Consider the following 18,869-nt stretch of genomic DNA (forward strand, 5'->3'; position numbering starts at 1 on the left):
TGATTAACATGTCAATAATTATCACAGCAATCATTTCCATACTGTGATTTTTAGAATTACTTTATGATTTATAGCATGACCACTTCTAAAATAGTTTGAAGCAGATTCCAACTAGAATCATGTATATGTTTGTTGCCATATCAGCCCAGGCTGGCCTTGATATCCAAGGCAATATCTGTCATTCCCAGGGGATGAAATTGAACTCCAAGCTGACTCTGATGTATACCCAGGGTTAAGAGCCACTACTCCAGGGTGGCCAACGCTAAAGGATTTGGTGGAAATTCTCAGTGTCAAGAGTTTGGATTGATTTGAAGAGCAGGATCTAATCCTGTTGGCAGAAGCACTCAAGGTCATCAAGGTTCATCAAAGTTAGGCTTCAGTTTGAGGGAGCCATATTGGGCATCTGGACTTAAAGCCCCAGGCATGGAGCTCATCAGACAGACCAGCCACACATATGGGTAGTGGGTATAGTGGCAGGCCTGTAAGCTGCCATGAGAGGCTCAGAGGACTAAATGCACCCTAGACACAGGAAATTGCTTCCAGGTGTAGAATGTTTGTGGGTCAGATGCACTCACCCACTGCCAAGCTGGATTCTCATGGGTGTAGGACCTAACCAGGATAGACCTCTTAATGGCAGAACTTTGGCACTTGCATCTGGGCAGGACAGGAGCTGGCAGGGAGAGGCATATTTGGCCCTGGAGCTTGTTCGGCAACTCTTTTTATCTGGAGGATTAATGGAGAATGTGATGTGGTAGCACAAGAGAGCCAGCCAGTGCCTGAGTCAGTTACTGTTTGCAGGGCAGAATGGTGGCAGAGCACATAACGAGAATGGATGGATTTTCAAAGAATTAAACCACCCTGTTAATTACTAGTCCTTGAATCCTTAGCATTATCCTCAGCACCAACTACTTCAAACCCCCTCTAGTAGGGTTTTTGCTAAACATGTATTTGCCAAAGAAAACTTACTCATTGTAGAAGATATGGCAAAATGTTTCCATTTAGATTATGTGTGTGTGTGTGTGTGTGTGTGTGTGTTTGTGTGTTTGTTGAGGGAGGTGATGAAGGGGTGGATGATTCTTGGGAAAATAGCAAACTGCTTAGTGGATACAAACAACAAAACCACTGTACCATCATCAGTTAAAAACCAAATAGGAGTGTGGCAAAATTAAGCTATTGAGAGATTATCACATGGTGTTTAAAGATAATTTAGATTAAGGGTACGTTTAAGCAATACTTAGATAAATTAGCTAACTCAGAGTCAAGGATTTTTGTTGTTGTTGTTGTTGGAGATTAGAAACACATATGGAATACTACTTGACAATGAGAAAGAATGAAATATGGCCTTTTGTAGCAACATGGATGGGACTGGAGAGTGTTATGCTAAGTGAAATAAGTCATATAGAGAAAGACAGATACCATATGTTTTCACTCTTATGTGGATCCTGAGAAACTTAACAGAAGACCATGGGGGAGGGGAAGGAAAAAGAAGTTAGAGAGGGAGTGAGCCAAACCATAAAAGACTCCTAAAAACTGAGAACAATCTGAGGGTTGATGGGGCGGGGGGAGGGAGTGGAAAGTGGGTGATGGGCACTGAGGAGGGCACCTGTTGGGATGAGCACTGGGTATTGTATGGAAACCAACTTGACAATAAATTTCCTATTAAAAAATAAAATAGAACCAAAGAAAAAAGAAACACATAGTGAAGGGAATTTGGAAACTGAAGAAAACCAACCTCTTTAAGGAACAGATTTGAAAGGATAGCAGATTTCAAGTCCTGACGAAGGAAGGTATGACACTGTGTGGCTGTGGCGCTCGCGGGGCTGCTCTTTGCAGTGGTGCAAAGTGGGCGATGACAGGCCGTTAGCAATGATTATTGCTGATGGGTGAGGTAGGATCCCTGGGAATCAGAGCGGGCCAGGTCTGTGGCATGACTTTCAGCTTTACTGACTTTCAATCCTCAAGGTCGGCTTGGCCTGATTGGTCATCTTCAGCTCAGGGTAATAGCAGTAATTTTCACTTTATTCATTTCTGCCTCTTGGCTGGAGATTCTTTAGCACATCACTTAGTGAAGGTGTTGGCCAGTTGCCGTCAGCTTTTGATGAAAAGAAGATTTTTGATTGTGACTAGCATTTTAAGCTCGCACATCTGCCTTTGACTCAATCAGTTATTTTCTGGGCTGTTTTACATGTGGCCTATATTGGAATAGATGATTCTTTGTTTCTTCCTTTTTAAAAAAAAATCTTTTCTCTCTCAAGAGATTTTCCTACCATGTAATACCTTAATTAGGGGAAAATAAATTATGACCGGTTGGGAAAATATCAGGTGCCCAATGTTCTAACGCTGAGTATATACTTCCCGTGGAAAATCTGAAAGTTTAAAGAACACAGTGGCCCACGCTGAGTCCTGTCTCTGTAAAGCATTTTCAGTCTTGCAGATCTACATGGGTGAGTCTAGCCGTCACAGTTTGGACTGGCCATACACGATGCATAAGCACGTGTGGCTACCCTGGGGGACAGCTCAGGTCTGGAGAAAAATAGAAATGAGGGTGAAAAAGATCAAGTACATTGGGAAGGACCCTCTTAATTGATTCACAGGTTTCTTCAAGCAGATTCCCCAGACCTTGGCAATAATAGACTCATACCTGAAGTTTTCTGGAAAACATATCTTCAGAATATAGTACAGGAAAGGACTTTCCCAATGATGAGCAATGCCAAAACGATGCAAAAATATCTTCTGTACCTACTCTTTGTGGGGCACCCTCTTTCAGGTTCATCCCCTGCTGCGTCACCCATCTTGGTAACTCTGGTGTAAACATGAGTTCTTCCTGCCTGCATATGGGCATTCCAGTGCTGTGATGGTGCCTCTGAAATGCCTCTTAGAACTGGACCCTCTGTTGTATTCTTATTACCCCTGCTCTAGTTACTGTCCCTGTCATGGCAGATGCATTTGAAATACTCCCAGTCTCTCCTCTTTGCCACCTCTGTTTTAAAGGGTCACCACAGATATCTTTCTAAAACTTCAGGTGGATTATCTCACTTTTGTTCCTTACCAGTGAATAACTTCCAGTACCCAAGTCAGGAATAAAAGTCAATTCATCCAACATGCAATGTGAGATCCCCTGAAAATTCTGAGAGTAAGGTGGATTTTTTTAAAGCAGATTCAAAGAGGTAATTTAGGCTGAACATGCATATTTTAAGTCGATATGCAGAGCAAACATAATGAAAAGATCCATACATATTTGGTTTAATTTCATCTGATTATATACTAATAACTTTATCCAACAGATTAAATATATTTTAATTATCTGAAGTAATTGACAGAGAATATTATTTGCTCACCAGAAGAAGTCTATGTTATTCAGAAAATTCAATATGAGTATATTATAAATACTGTATAGTTGTATTTATAATTACAGACTTTATTTATTTTTTTTTTTAAATTTTTTTCCACGTTTTTTATTTATTTTTGGGACAGAGAGAGACAGAGCATGAACGGGGGAGGGACAGAGAGAGAGGGAGACACAGAATCGGAAACAGGCTCCAGGCTCTGAGCCATCAGCCCAGAGCCTGACGCGGGGCTCGAACTCATGGACCGTGAGATCGTGACCTGGCTGAAGTCGGACGCTTAACCGACTGCGCCACCCAGGCGCCCCCATAATTACAGACTTTAAAAGATGGGAAAACTTCTTCAAGTGGTCCAGGCTGCAGAATTTTATAAAATATGAAAAATCACTTTAAAAAATTTAGTAATATGGAGCGCCTGGGTGGGTCAGTCAGGGAAGCATCTAACTACAGCTCGGGTCATGGTCTCATGGTTTGTGAGTTGGAGCCACACATTGGGCTCTCTGCAGTCAGAGCAGAGCCTGCTTCAGAACCTGTCCCCCACTAGCTCTGCCCCTCCCCTACTTGCTTTCTCTCTCTCAAAAATAAACAAACATTTAAAAAAAGGAAGTGAGTAATATGAAAGCTAGTGAACATACATAACCACAATGCAATGATCAAAATTAGGAAATTAACATTAGTGTGATATTATTATTTTATATACTTTGTTTAAATCTTGTCAACTGTTCCATAAATACTCCTTTTTTGGTCCAGGATCTAAACCTAGGATTACATGCTGCATTTAGTTGACATGTCTCTTTAGTAGGTTTTACTCTATCTGTCACTTATTTGGGGACAATAGCAAATAGACTCTAATAGCCCTTATGCCTCCCACCCCCTTACCAAAAAAAAAACAACAACAAAAACTCCCCAAACAACTGAAGTCTTAAGAGGCTAAACTTAGACTCTAGAAGCTAATAGGAAATAATGTCTTACCTAAATCTTGGACTTCCCAAAGCAACACTGAATTTCCCAGAGATTTTGCTTTCCTTTATGCAACTCATGAAAAATGGATTGTGGATCTCCCGAGGCTTCCCAGACATCTAACTGGAACACCAGCAGTAAATGAACAGATTTGCTGGAGTGTGGTGCTATTACCTGCCTTCTTTTTCATTACAACTCTAGCTAGTGATCCCGCCAAACAAAGAATCAGGGTATAACATATGCTCCTCTGCTCAACAGTCAGGCAGCATTTGAGGAAAATCATGTCTGTATAATGTGCCAGGTCAAATAGCTGAGAAAGGATAAATGGACACAAAGACACAGGACGTAGGGGTAACTAAATAAAATCATCTGTAAGGAGAAGACATTGGAATTGTTTCCAAATTGTTATACCTTAAGAAACAAAACCTAAACTCTTGACTCCTCAGACTAGCATCTTATTCTTATAGGGTAACAGTAGCTATTCAAATATGCATTCAGTTACCATATGTTTATCAAACACCTTCATTCTGTATGTAATTGATATTTAAATACAGAAATTAGTAAAATATGATCCTTATTCTCATGATGCTCATAGTGTAGGGTAGTGCTGTTGAATAGAAATATAATACTAGCCACATTTGTCATTTTAAATTTTGTTTTTTTAAAAATGTTTATTTATTTATTTATTTTGAGAGAGAGGGAGAGAGAGAGAGAGAGAGAGAGAGAGAGAGAGAGAGAATGCATGAACAGGGGAGGGGCAGAGAGAAGGAGAGAGAGAATCCCAAGCAGGCTCTGCACTGACAGAGCAGAGCCCAGTGTGGGGCTGAAACTCACACAAACCATGAGCTCATGACCTGAGCTGAAACCAAGAGTCAGCTGCTAACCGACTGAGCCACCCAGGCACCCCTGTCATTTTTAAATTTTCTAATAGCAACATTAAACAAATGGGAAGAAACAGGTAAAATAAATGTTAATAATTTAGTTTACTCAACATATCCAAATATTATCACTGTATTACATCAATATAATATAAAACATTAGATATTTTATATGTTGTTTTTATGTTCTAAGCCTTTAAAGTTCAGTGTGTATATTACGGTTATAGTTCATCTCAATTTGGACTAGCCACACGTGATGAATAAGCATGTGTGGTTACCCTAGTGGACTGAGCAGGTCTGGAGAAAGATAGAAACGAAGGTGAAACTATATGAAAAGTGAGAAGGTCTATGATCCAAGTACATTGGGAAGGACAAAGTTAAGTTTAGTGACATGATTCTTAGAACAAGGATGATATCTTGTATTCCAGTGCCCAAAACAGCATTTAGGTACTCAATACAGATATACTTTTAATACATTCACTCTTTTGGAAATGAAAGAGCAGAGGCAGAGTCATAAAAATAATCACTGAGACATTTAAGTCAAGTCTTGAGGGGCTTGTTGGGGCCTACCTGGGAGCAAAGGAGGTACAAATGGGAAAAAGAAAAATGTCACCAGGCAGAAAGAAGAGGTTGCAAAAAACCCTAAGATCTGGGGTTTATTTCAATAGAGTATGTCTTTTGCTGTAATCACAGATCTGGTTTCATTTCAAAATTGAAATGATCCATTGAGCTTGCTCATATATTTTGATCAGACACAATATTAGAGGAAAATGTTGCAGAAATAAAGTATAGAATTGTTAAGATAGTTTGTGCCCGACAGTTAATTGATCTGGAAAATTCAGGTCAAGTTTTTTTTCGGCTTCATTTTCCCCAGGTCCTTTCCATGAAAAATATAAATTTAAGTGTATATATATTATATATCATAACATATATAAATATTATAATATATAAATATTATAATATATTATCTGTAAATATTATATATGTGTGTAGGTATACACACACACACACACACACACACACACACACACATGTTGTTTATATTGCTTAAGGTTAGTTTAGAGGGATCTGAATTCTGATCCAGGCTGGCATTATGAACATTGGTTTTAGCTTTTTTAAAAAATCAAATGAATAGCACTCTCATGTTAATGTTTGAAAGATGCTTCACAGCTTTCAATGAGTTGAGTACAGAGTAACATTTCTAAAATCCACTTGACCAATGCCAGATCCTTGTGAAACAGATTGTTTCCCTCGCAGTGGAAAGAATGTATCAGGGGGGAAAGGTAGGTCAACAACTCTTAACCCTTTTAAGTCTGCTTCAAACTCCCCAAAAGGTGATATAAGGTCATTTCCTTCAGTTTAATTTTGCCCTTGTTCTGTAGATAAATGATGAATTTATGTATGTAATGTTCTCAGTCAGCGAAGCATCCGGGCCAAGTAAAGAAAGAAAAAATCATGAGAGAAATCTACTTGAAAAGTGCAGTTGAATATAACACCCTTTTACCTACAAGCTTAAATATGCAGACCTTTCTTTTATAAAGGGCGGTTGGTGGGGGGAAGGTAACTGAACAATCCTGGAATTGAAAAGCACACCAGCTTCACAGAATTGCTCATTTTCCTCAGGAAATAGCAAGAAAGGCGAAAATGAAGACCTTGTCCAAATGCAAACCCACTCAAATGAAGTGTGAACGCCAATCAATTTTAGCAGTGGTCTGGCAGCCTCGGTTCCAAGCAGCAAGTTGAGACAGCTCGCGCCTGCGTGTGATTTGCAGGCTCTGTTCTGTGTGCTCGCCCAGCCTGGCCTTGAGATGCAGGCGACACTACACGCACACGCACGGCGAAAGGCCAGTCTGATGCCCGTAATGAGAGGCGGGTTCTGCACTAATTACTCTGGCAGCAGGCTTGGGCAAGAGTGAGGGAGAGCATCTTTGTCCAGGTCTGTTTGTTATTGGTATGCTCCTGCTCCGATTTGAAAAGAGCATGTGGAAAATACGAAAATGAACGGTGAAGTGATAAATTGCCTTACCTGGAAAGCAACGTTTTTATTTATCCTAGGTTTATTTGACTTTTAATTTAAAGGCCAATTCCTCTAAATATTCCCCCTTTTTCTGGAAAGATTGACCCAAAGTCTTTATGTGTGCGATTTTTAATTAAATGCCACACATGGCAGATTATACTTTTCTTTTAAACCAAACAAAATAGGAAACTTTCAAAAAGTGGAGTTACATTTGTAACAGCTTAATACTACAAACAAATCCCCTCAGATTTAACATGTTTTGCCAATTCTAATCCAGAGCAAGACGTTTTAGAAAAATCTCTGCAAAGTCAACAAACATTACATCATAATGTAATACTGTTCTATGAATAAAATGTTTCAAAGTTGAAAGGAGAAAAAACGATCTTACCCATATGCTTTTAAGTTCTCATGAAAAGCAGGAGCTGAATCTGTGGTGTCTGAATGAAGTTCAAACTTGGGAAAACACTTGAATGAAATTTGTGGGAGTTGTACTGTCCACTGCTCCCTGGAGAAGCTTCAAGACATGAGAAGAAAGCAGAGACAATGTCACAACAAGGCTAACACCAAAGAAAAATGGAGGCGATTGATTTGGATAACCTCCATCAGTATTAGCAGAACTTAAAGAATCTACTACTCTTGAACATCCCAAGAATCTTCTTTTTTGTAAAACCCAAACACAACCGAGCAACTGTAAGAAAAGTAATGTGAATTTATTTCCTTTAAAAATAATACTACTGTTGATTGTAAGTCAGAAACTAGTAACATTAATGACCCTAGACACACATACGAAACCAGAGGGGGGAGAAAAAAAGTAGCCTCAAAATGAGAGAAAGCTGTCACAAAGCTAATGGACTTTTTGTTCTCCAGGAAAGTGTTATTTCTGAGCTATATAGCTGTTGGAAGCAAAGCAGTACTTAAAAAACACATGGGAATACACAGACAAAAGAAAAAAAAAAAGAGCACAGGAGGAAACCACCCTCCACAATAAATCCTCACCAAACGAAGCACAAAACCTTACCGTCCAAAAGCCCCTAAAAACATCACTGTCCATATTGTGGTTGACACTACCAGTTGGCTGTCCACCTAGGCATTATCAGCCCCTGTCACATTTGTCACCTTCCACCATAAAGGCTGGAAAAGCTAATTACTCATTTTCCCAGGCTTCTTATGGCAAGAAGTGACCATGCGGCACGGTTCAGCTAATGAAACATAAGGATCTGTTGGGGGGAATTTCTGGAAAGAAATTTGCATTCGTGATAAAGAGAAATACATGCTGTGTCTTCCTTCTTTCATTTTTTATGCTCGAATGTGACCGTGATGTTTGGAGCTGGTGTAACGTCTTGAGACTTTTCAGGGAAGGTACAAGTGGATCCCTGAGACGTCACCCCCCACATCTTTGAGCTGCTGAACCCTTGCCACTTGTCACATATCTCTACTCATGGGCAAAAAAATATTACTCCTCAGCATCACAAAATCATTTCCCTGGAATCATCAGAAAATGGTAAATTATGTTCTCTATTATTGGAATTTTCAGAAGCTAATAAGTAACAACCACCACTCCCTGAGTTTGAAACCAATTGAGAGTCGGCATTCATACAGAAACCAAAATATTAACATCATTACATTTTTGTTGTTGTTGTTGTTGTTGGAGGGTGTGGTTTTGGGCTGGAGGAAAATGTTATTGCTAATAAGTACCCCCAAATTACATAGATTTACCTACTTGAATCCAGGTAGTTGGGCAGTATCTGGCCTCGACGTGTAACACTTGCACTGCGGGAGAGTTCAGAATAAGCCTTCTTCACAAGGATACAAGAGAAGTCCCCAAAGGAAGGAGAGGAGCGGACTGAGGGATGAGAGTTTCGTTTTACTTCCAGACTCCACAGTCAGCAAGGAGCCGCTGTCTCTCAGGGCAGTCTCGCCTACTTTTGCCTTTATGATGCTTAATACAAATGGCTTTTCCTTTTGGGGATTTTCTTGGGTCCAGTGGTGGGCATTTCCAGTTTATCCCAAGAAAACCCTAAAGTGGATCAAATCAGAACAGAATTACAACTCCATTCTGACTTTTCTAACTGCTTGATGTATCAGTTACTGAAAGAGGAGTATTAAAGGAACAATTGGAATAGTGCCTTTCTCTATTTCTCCTTGCTGTTGTATCAGTTTTGCCTCTATAGCTTGATACTCTGTTGCTGGGTCCATGCACATTAAGCCTTGTTTATGTTCTTGAATAGTGACTTCTTTTTTATTTTTTTTTTAAGTTTATTTATTTATTTTGAGAGAGGAAGAGCCGTGCACATGAGTGCAGGAGGATCAGAAAGAGAGGGAGAGAGAAAAGCCCAAGCAGGCTCCACGCTGTCAGGGGCAGAGCCCCACATGGGGCTCAATCCCTGGAACTGTGAGATCATGACCTGAGCCGAGATCAAGATTAACCAACTGAGCCACCCAGGTGCCCCAAGAATTGACTTCTTTTTTTTTTTTTTTAATCATTTTGCTCTATCCCACTTTATCACTTCTTTGTTATGACTTCTTTTTTGTTTAAAATTAATAAAGCTACTCCAGCTTTCTTTTGATTATTATTAGCATGGACTATCTTTCTCTATCCTTATACTTTTACACTATCTGAGTCTTTATATTTAAATGGTTTTCTTGTAGACAACATGCAATTGGGTCTTGTTTTTTCTATCCATCCTGATGAAATGTGTCTTTGTGTATTTATATCATTCACATTTAAGGTGGTTATTGATATAGCTGGATTAATATAACCATGGTTGCAACTCTTTTCTATTAATTGTACTTGTTCTTTGTGGTTTTGTTTTGTTTTTGTTTTTGTTTGTTTGTTTTGTTTTTTTAATCTTACCTCTTCTGTCTTCTGTGGTTTTAATCGAGGACTTTATAATTTCATTTTATTTCTTTCCTTAACACATGAATTATACTTCTGTGCACTGAATTGTGTTCCCCCTAAAATTCATTTACTAAAGCCATAGCCCCCAATGTGACTATGTTTTATTATCTTATGACTAAATCTCAGTCTTTCAGTTAGTCTGTGTTCTAGGGCTGTGACTTTCAGAAATGTTTTCATAGGGGCACCTGGGTGGCCCAGTCAGTTAAGCGTCTGACTCTTGGTTTTGGCTCAGGTCATGAACTTGTGGTTTGTGAGTTTGAGCTCCACGTCAATCCTTGGGATTCTCTCTCTCTGCCCCTCCCCCTCTTGCGCTCTCTGTCTCTGTCTCAAAAAAAATAGTAAACCTAAAAAATAAAAAAGTAAATAAATGTTTCCAAGGCATGTGCTTCACAAATGTTTCCTAGTTTATACACCCTCTCACCCCTCCATTATGTGGGACAGGATGGCTAGACAGAACTGGACTCAGGTGATTGCTTTTTCAGGTGGGTGAGATAAGGCTCTAATAAAGTCTTTTCTGTATAGAATTAGTGTCCTGAAATACAGTATATTAATAAAAAAAATTAAGGTATAGTTAGACTAACAAACCTGGAGATTGCCATCAAAGAGGCAGTTTATTACTCACAGATTTCAAAGCAAGGGACTTGCCACAACATGTTAGGCCATGTGGGGAATCACCAGGGTCTGTCATGATGCAGAGGGGGAAGGAGAAACTGTGGGCAAGAGTCTTTATTGTGGTTCCTCTGGGAAGGAATGGTTGAAGCATGACAAACAGTCTCAGGATTGACTGGTTTTAATAGCTTTCATGGGCTATGGGACTGTCCCTCCTTGTCTTGTACCTGGTTCTGGGGTGATAAGGGCAGGTGGGTACTGGCCAAGAATTATGAGAGCCCAATGAAGGAGGTGGTTTGAGTGTGGGTTCTGGATTGGTTGGTTTCCATTTGTAGTGTTCTCTCGGGAGAGCTATTTACTATCTCTAGGAATTGACAGCCCCTCTAGGATCATCAAGGTTCCAAGCATCAGAATATAGAAAATAAAGACATAGTTAATACAGTGGGCTTTTTCTTTTTTTTTCCTCTGTAGTATGCTTGTGGTGTTACTTTCCCCCTCTGTTGTAAGACCTGGGTGGGAGGGGGATTCTTTTTATGGCCCTTCACTGTGAGAATCTGGTGAGGTTCCTGGAGGCAAAACCCACAACAGTATGAGAGCTCCCCTGAGACCACACCAGAATGTTCTCATTCTCGTGCCAGTCTACACTCAGCCCCCAGCAATTCGTGAAAACTACCATTTCAGTGTTCTCACCAGTTTATGGCTTTAGCAGCTTTTACTCTGGGTAAGCGGATCTTGGCTGGGACTATCTGTACATCTTGCCCATCTCTCCAGATTTCACTGTGACGCTTGGCCCTGCAACTTCTATCTACTATTTTCTAATGGGTCCAAGAAAAGTCATCACTTTTCAGCTTGTTGAGCTTTTTCTCTTGTTGTAAAGATGGAAGTGACAACTTCAAAGCTCTTTATATTTCAGAATTGAAACTAGAGGTGTTTGCAAATGAAACCAGAAATCCGATCATTAAAACTGCAATATCGCTGGTGCCTTCTAAAGACCAGACCACTCAACTGTCTCCAGATTAAAGCTCCTGGTCTTCCACCCTGCAGAAATGGCTGAGAAACATCGTAAGGTGCACAAAAAAATTTAACACTTAAAAAATGTTTAAGGTCTTTAGATTACACTTTTTCCCCCCTATAATGATATATGCCCATTCGCAGTGTATGCTTCCTCAAGGGCCTAGTTCTACAGCAGAGTAGCCTTTTTTTCTGCCCACAAACAGCCATTGATGTGGACAAAGTCATGATAAGCCACAGCATTCCATGAAAGTAAAAGTTATATTACCAGTGCTTGCAAAACCAATCCTAAGCTGTCCTTTCAAACCATGCCAGTTAAATGGTTAACTACACCTTCTTAACGACTGGCTGCATGGCACAGTATGAACTACTCCAGATGCCAAGATCAAAAACTGTCATGGTTTCTACCTGCAAAAGCCCAAGGTATAAAGCCATGTATCCTAGCTTCATCACATGACAAGACTCAAACAGTGAGCATTATTTTGTCTCCCCGGCTTCTCATACTTGTTTGTTTCTTAATATTTCTGGCCAAGGAACTCGGTGTGATGGGTTTTGATAGGGTCAAACCACTAATACTCCTCTACCTTGCCTGGAGTTAGAAACAATTGAGAGATTGGCAAAGTAGTTAAATAGGTGGAAATGTAAATATCACTTATATGGCTGATATAGCTATATTGGAGGACAGGGAAAGTCTGATAGGTAAGTGGGGTTGATATTTTTTGAACTGCTACTCGATTTATACATGGTTACAGCCTACCTATGGGAAGTAGCAGATATAGTTACCCAGAACCACCACTTTCCCCTATTTTGTAGTCGAGAGGACAGGAAAAGCCAAATTTCTCATTCTTAAGTACTTTTCAAATATTAGCTCAATTCAATAGAAAAGCATTGACACCTATAAACAGATAACCCATTCCAAACCCACAGGGAAGAGTAAGAGATTGGGCAAGATGCTGGAAGTATCTAGGAAATGCCTAGCTGTAAAAACTCAAAAAATGGGGAATCTATGTTCTTTCCTTAAGAGTGAAGAAAGAAGGAAAGTATTAGAGCATTTCGTAATTTTTTATATCCCAATTAGTGAAATTATAAAATGAAATACTTAAAGGAATAGGCTTCAGTTGGCTGGAAAATCACTTATTTAGGCAGCAAATACCTAGTAAAAAGAAAGCAAGGAGGAATTTATGATTGCCTGAGACCCTTGAAGCTAATTGGTATAAGCTCTTTTTTTCTGGGAATCTAGGAATCATCAAATGTTGTTCCTTTATCATAAACAAAACTAAAAACTTCATAAGCTTTTAGTTATGCACTTGAAATACATTGTTTGTAAAAATTTTGAAGACATGTTAATTTTATTTATTTTTTAATTTAATTTATTTTTTTTTAATTTACATCCAAATTAGTTAGCATATAGTGCAACAGTGATTTTAGGAGTAGATTCCTTAATGCCCCTTACCCGTTTAGCCCATCTCCCCCTCCCACAACCCCTCCAGTAACCCTTTTTTTGTTCTCCATATTTAAGAATCTCTTATGTTTTGTTCCCCTCCCTGTTTTTATATTATTTTTGTTTCCCTTCCCTTATGTTCAAGACATGTTAATTTTTTAATTTTTTTAATGTTTATTTATTTTTGAGACAGAGAGAGACAGAGCATGAACGGGGGAGGGTCAGAGAGAGAGGGAGACACAGAATCTGAAGCAGGCTCCAGGCTCTGAGCTGTCAGCACAGAGCCTGACGCGGGGCTCAAACTCACAGACCGTGAGATCATGACCTGAGCCGAAGTCGGATGCTTACCCGACTGAGCCACCCAGGCACCCCGTTAATTTTTTAAATGAGTCTTCAATTACATATTAACATGTATACCTCAATATTCTTTAGCTCATTATATTCTGTATTTAACTGCCTTTATGTGCCAAATTGCATTTAAGGAAATAAATCTTTAAAATTATTCTTATATATTACCATTTCAAATCCAGAGTATTCTGGATGTGATCAACTCAATATTGGCAAAATATTTTTATGTTGTTGTTTGTAAAAGTAAATCATATAGTCTTTATCTAATTTTGGTTTCCTCATCAATTAGCCATGTGATTTGGGCATATCATTTAATGAATGAATGTTAGAAGTACATAACTCCCTTCAGATGCGTATGATAGGCAGCAAGGTGGTAGAGAACCCAGGCTCTAATGTTCTTCAAATAAAACTACTCTAAATTTGGGGCACTTGGGTGTCTCAGTCAGTTAAGTGTCTGACTCTCGATTTTGGCTCAGGTCATGATCTCACGGTTTGTGAGGTTGAGCCCCACATCAGGGCCTGCACTGACAGTGTGGAGCCTGCTTGGGATTTTGTCTCTCCCTCTCTCTCTCTCTGCCCCTCCCCTACTTGTGTGCTCGCTCTCTCTCTCTCTCAAAGTAAATAAATAAACTTAAAAAAAGGTTGAAAACGACTCTGAGTTTAGTGTATTTCACAGATATTTTAAAGTATATTTTTATTATCTGTTCTTTATTAATTTGAAACTTGATTATTTTGTTGATTTCTGTTTCTAGTTATATTTTGAAAAAATTCACTGAACATTGTTATGGGCTGAATTGTGTGTTCCTCATGCATTCAGATAATGAAGTTCTAACCCCTTGGACTGCATTTAGAGATAGGATATTTACATAGGTAATTAAGTTACAGTAAAGATTATTAGGAAAGGCCCTACCCCAATATGATTGGCTTTCATATAAGAAGAGGAATACATAACAGACAATTACACAGAAGGAAGGGCCATGTGAAGACATGAGAAGATGGCCATCTGCATACCAAGCAGAGAGGCCTCAGAAAAAACCAGCCCTGCCAAGATCTTGATCTCAGACTTCTAGCTTCTGAAATGTGAGAAAATAGATTTCTGTTGTTTCAGCCATTCACTCTGTGATACTGTATTATGACATCCCAAGTAAATTAATATAAAGGTACATGAGAATTTTCTGAAAAACTCTTTCTCAATGAGTTTGTGAAAGTGACAGTTGTTGGAGGTATATTAAGTGAATTGGTAAGTAGAACTGATTATTAGTTTTTTCCCCAGCTTTATTGGGATATAATTGATATGTAACATTGAATAAGTTTAAGATGTACAGCATGTTGATTTCATATACTTATATATTGAAAAATGCCTACCATCATAGTGTTAGCTAACACCTTCATCATGTCACATTACTATTTTATTTTCTTGTGTGTGTTGGGGGGGCATGGGGAGAACATTTAATAACTGCTCGCTTAGCAACTTTCAAGTATGTGATGCAGTATCATTAACGATAATCACTGTGCTGTACATTACATCCCAGAACTTATTCATCCTATAAGTGGAAGTTTGTACTTTTTGCCCATCACCCCTGTAACCACTATTCTGCTTTCTGTTTCTGTGAGTTCAGTTGTGTCTTTCTCTGTCTGATTTATTTCACTTAGCATAATACTAGAAATTCCATCTATGTTGTTGTGGATGGCAGGATTTCCTTCTTTCTCATGACTGAATAATATCCTAGTGTATAGATACACCACATCTTCTTTATCTATTCATCCCTTGTTTTCATTTCTTGACTATTGTGAATAAAGCCACAGCGGGCATGGGATTGCAGAAATCGCATTGAAATCCTGTTTTTATTTCCTTGGGATATACCCATAAGTGGTATTACTGGATCATGTGGTAGTTCTATTTTTAATTTTTTGAAGAAACTCCATATTGTTTTCCATCCTCGTTAGGTTCTGATCTTAGAGGAAAATTTTTCAATCTTTCACTGTTGAGCGTGATGTTAGCCGTGGGCTTGTCATATATGGCCTTTATTGTGTTGAGTATGTTTATCATGAAAGCATGTTGGATTTTATCAAATGCTTATTCTGCATCTGTTGAGATGACCATGTGATTTTTATGTTTCCTTTCATTCATGTGGAATATCACATTTATTGATTTGCATATGTTGGACCATCTTTGCACTCCAGGAATAAATCCCACTTGGTCACAGTGTATAATTTTTTTAAATGTGCTGTTTAACTTGGTTTGCTAATATGTTGTTGGGAATTTTTGCACATATGTTTGTCAGTGGTATTGGCCTATAGTCTTATTTGCTTTTGGTATCTTTATCTGGCATTTGTATCAAGGTAATGCTGTTCTTGTAAAATGAGTTTGAATAGGAGTATTCCCTCCTATTCAGTTTTTTTGGAAAAGTTTGAGAAGGATTGGAGTTAATTCTACTTTAAATGTTTGGTAGATTTCACCATTGAAACCATCTGGTCCTGGGGTTACTTTGTTGGTGAGTTTTGATTACTGATTCAATCTCCCTTCTCATTATTAGTCTCTTTATATTTTCTACTTACTCATGTTTTAGTCTTGGTAGTTTGTACGTTTCCAAGAATATATCCATATCTACTAGGTTATTCAATTTGCTAGTGTATAATTGCTCATAGTAGTTTCTTCAGAACTGATATTTCTATGATATCAGTCATATTTGATTTGATTATATGTATTAAGTCTTCTCTCTCCTTTTTAAAGTTAATCTATGTAAAAGTTTGTCAATTAAAAAAATGTTTATTTTTGAGAGAGAGGGAGCATAAGCAGAGAAGGGGTGGAGAGAGAGGGGGACAGAGGATCCGAAGTGGGCTCCATGCTGACAGCAGAGAGCCCAACTGGGGCTTGAACCCACGAACTGTGAGATCACGACCTGAGCTAAAGTCAAATGCTTAACTGACTGAGCCACCCAGGTGCCCTTTATCAATTTTGTTTTTTTAAAAAGCATCTCTTTGTTGATTTTTTTCTGTTGTTTTTCTGGTCCCCATTTCATTTATTTCTGCTCTGATTTTTGTTACTTCTTTTCTCCTTTAACTTTGGGATATTTCTTCTTTCTCCTTGAGGTGTAATGTTAGGTTGTTTATTCTCAAGTTTTATTGTTGCTGTTCACCTGTGTTACTGTAGTTTTCTATGTGGAGTTCTGACCTTTCCCAGAGCTGTTTTTATTCATGGATAACTGTCAAATTGTTGATCTTATAGGGAAACAGAGGCTGGGGTGTCCTATGCCACCATCTTGGTGATGTCACCCATGATACTTAGTCCTAATAGTGTTTGCAGCTGTGTGAAATCTGGGGCTTGTGAATGCTGCTGGAAGCTGAAGTGTGAGATGAAGGTTCTGGGGGGAAAGTGACTGGATGTGGTGGCAAATTACATGGCATTCAAATGACCTTTTGAGGGAAGGATCTCTCAAAATTTCTGGAAATTTATAACTATAGATAATTATTTATATAAAACTGTATGGGGTGTGTGTGTGTGTGTATAAAATAAGAACCATGATATACATACAATGCTAAGCTTAAGTGATACAACGAAATAAAAATGGATCTCTTAAATTTATGTAACTTGATTTAATTTTTAGACTTCCGACATGTTTTTAAAATTTTTTTAATGTTTATTTCTTTCTTAAAGAAAGAGGGGGGGTGGGGGAGGGGCAGAGGGTGAGGGAGACACAGAATCCAAAGCAGGCTCCAGGCTCCATGCTGTCAGCCCAGAGCCCGATGTGGGGCTTGAACCCATGAACTGTGAGATCATGGCTTGAGCCAAAGTCAGAGGCTTAACCGACTGAACCACCCAGACACCCCCTACACCCTCCAATATTTATGGCTCCTAACTATCCTCATCATATCAAATTTTCCTTTAATTAGTAAAAGTTAAATAAGTCTACATCTCAGCTACTGTTGAAAGCTCTCCATAATATGCTTAAACATCTTATTTCCCCCTTGTTTGAAAGGATACTTAAAAGTTGGAAAACTTGCTATGGTTAAAGAGGTGGATTACAACACTCAGAAGTCTGCATGAGGTACTGATTTTATTTTTCTAGTGGTAAAAAATGCTCTTCCCTTCAATTCTTGGGTTTTCACTTTCTCACATCTATTTTTGGGAAAATTAACATCACTTCCTTCTTCACCTACAGAACAGAACTTGCGTTGCAGACAGAAAAGACACCTAGAGAAAGCATGGCATGTAAGCAGCGTGTTCTCACAGGATGAGAGATTCTCACAAGAAGGAGATGTCTTGCTCATCCTAGAGAAAGTTTCATCAAATTATAATGTAGTATGTATATTAACTTAGGTACATGCTCTAGTAATAGCTCTGCTATAATTTGTAAAAAATCAAATAACAGTAGGCACGCCTGGATGGCTCAGTCAGTTAAGCGTCTGACTTTGGCTCAGGTCATGATTTCACAGTTTGTGAGTATGAGCCCCGTGTCAGGCTCTATGCTGACAGATCAAAGCCTGGAGCCTGCTTCAGATTCTGTGTCTCCCTCTCTCTTCCCCTGCCCTCCAAACTCATGCTCTGTCTTTCTCTGTGTCTCAAAAGTAAATAAATATTAAGATTTTTTTCTGAAAAAATTAAATAACACTGTATTTAAGTAGAAGGATAAACATGCCAATAGGCATCCTTAAAATCTCTGAGAAATGCAGGAGTTTAATTTGACTTAACACAACCCTGTGCTACTATTTACCCCCCGCTGAGGATGGGAACATAATTGAAGCTATTTAAATTCATTTGAGGTGATTATGCTGATCTTTTAAAATATACATAAAAATAAACAACCAGTTCTGTATATTATATCAAGGCCTGTGAAATTAGTTTAGAGAAATTTGTGTTAAGGATGTGGAAACTGTTCCCTAACTCAAGGAACACACGTTTTTAATGGAGTATGTCTGTCATTCATTTTCCAGATATACAAAGGAGGTATTCTTTCATATCATAATCTAGCCATCAATTTAATTATAGGATGAGAATTGCAGCACTATTTCCTATTTCCTTTTCTCATCCTCCATTATTTATTTTTTTCTTCATTGTTAAGTCTGAAGAGAAGTGAGCTTTAGTGATGTCCACAAATGACCATCCCAGAACACGTGTATGTAGATCTATGTATATGACTAGCAGGACAGAAGACATGGCCTGAGGTACCCATTTTTAGTTCAGTGACTTTTAGTGAACACGTACCGAGCACGTGACGTGTGCTGAGTGCGCACTTGGTCATCCCGTGTTGAATGGGGAGACAGCTCCCTACACTGCTGGAACTTATATCTCAGTGAGGTAAGAGATGAGAAATGCACACAAGTAAGGAAACAGATAGATATGCAAGTAGTGCTTATTGCT

General features: G+C 38.7%; 1 long non-coding RNA gene across 1 annotated transcript in view; it reads left to right on the plus strand.

The window, feature by feature from the left end:
• The window catches only part of LOC131492027 (uncharacterized), a 509,746-nt gene extending 491,859 nt beyond the window's left edge, over positions 1 to 17,887 (plus strand). Inside the window, exons 8-10 of the long non-coding RNA XR_009251788.1 lie at positions 11,621 to 11,774; positions 17,488 to 17,556; positions 17,671 to 17,887. This is a non-coding gene — a long non-coding RNA (uncharacterized LOC131492027). The remainder of the gene's footprint in view (positions 1 to 11,620; positions 11,775 to 17,487; positions 17,557 to 17,670) is intronic.
• Positions 17,888 to 18,869: the final 982 nt, after the last annotated feature.

Source organism: Neofelis nebulosa, chromosome 12 (assembly GCF_028018385.1).
Source record: "Neofelis nebulosa isolate mNeoNeb1 chromosome 12, mNeoNeb1.pri, whole genome shotgun sequence".
In the NCBI taxonomy this organism is placed as follows: domain Eukaryota; kingdom Metazoa; phylum Chordata; class Mammalia; order Carnivora; family Felidae; genus Neofelis; species Neofelis nebulosa.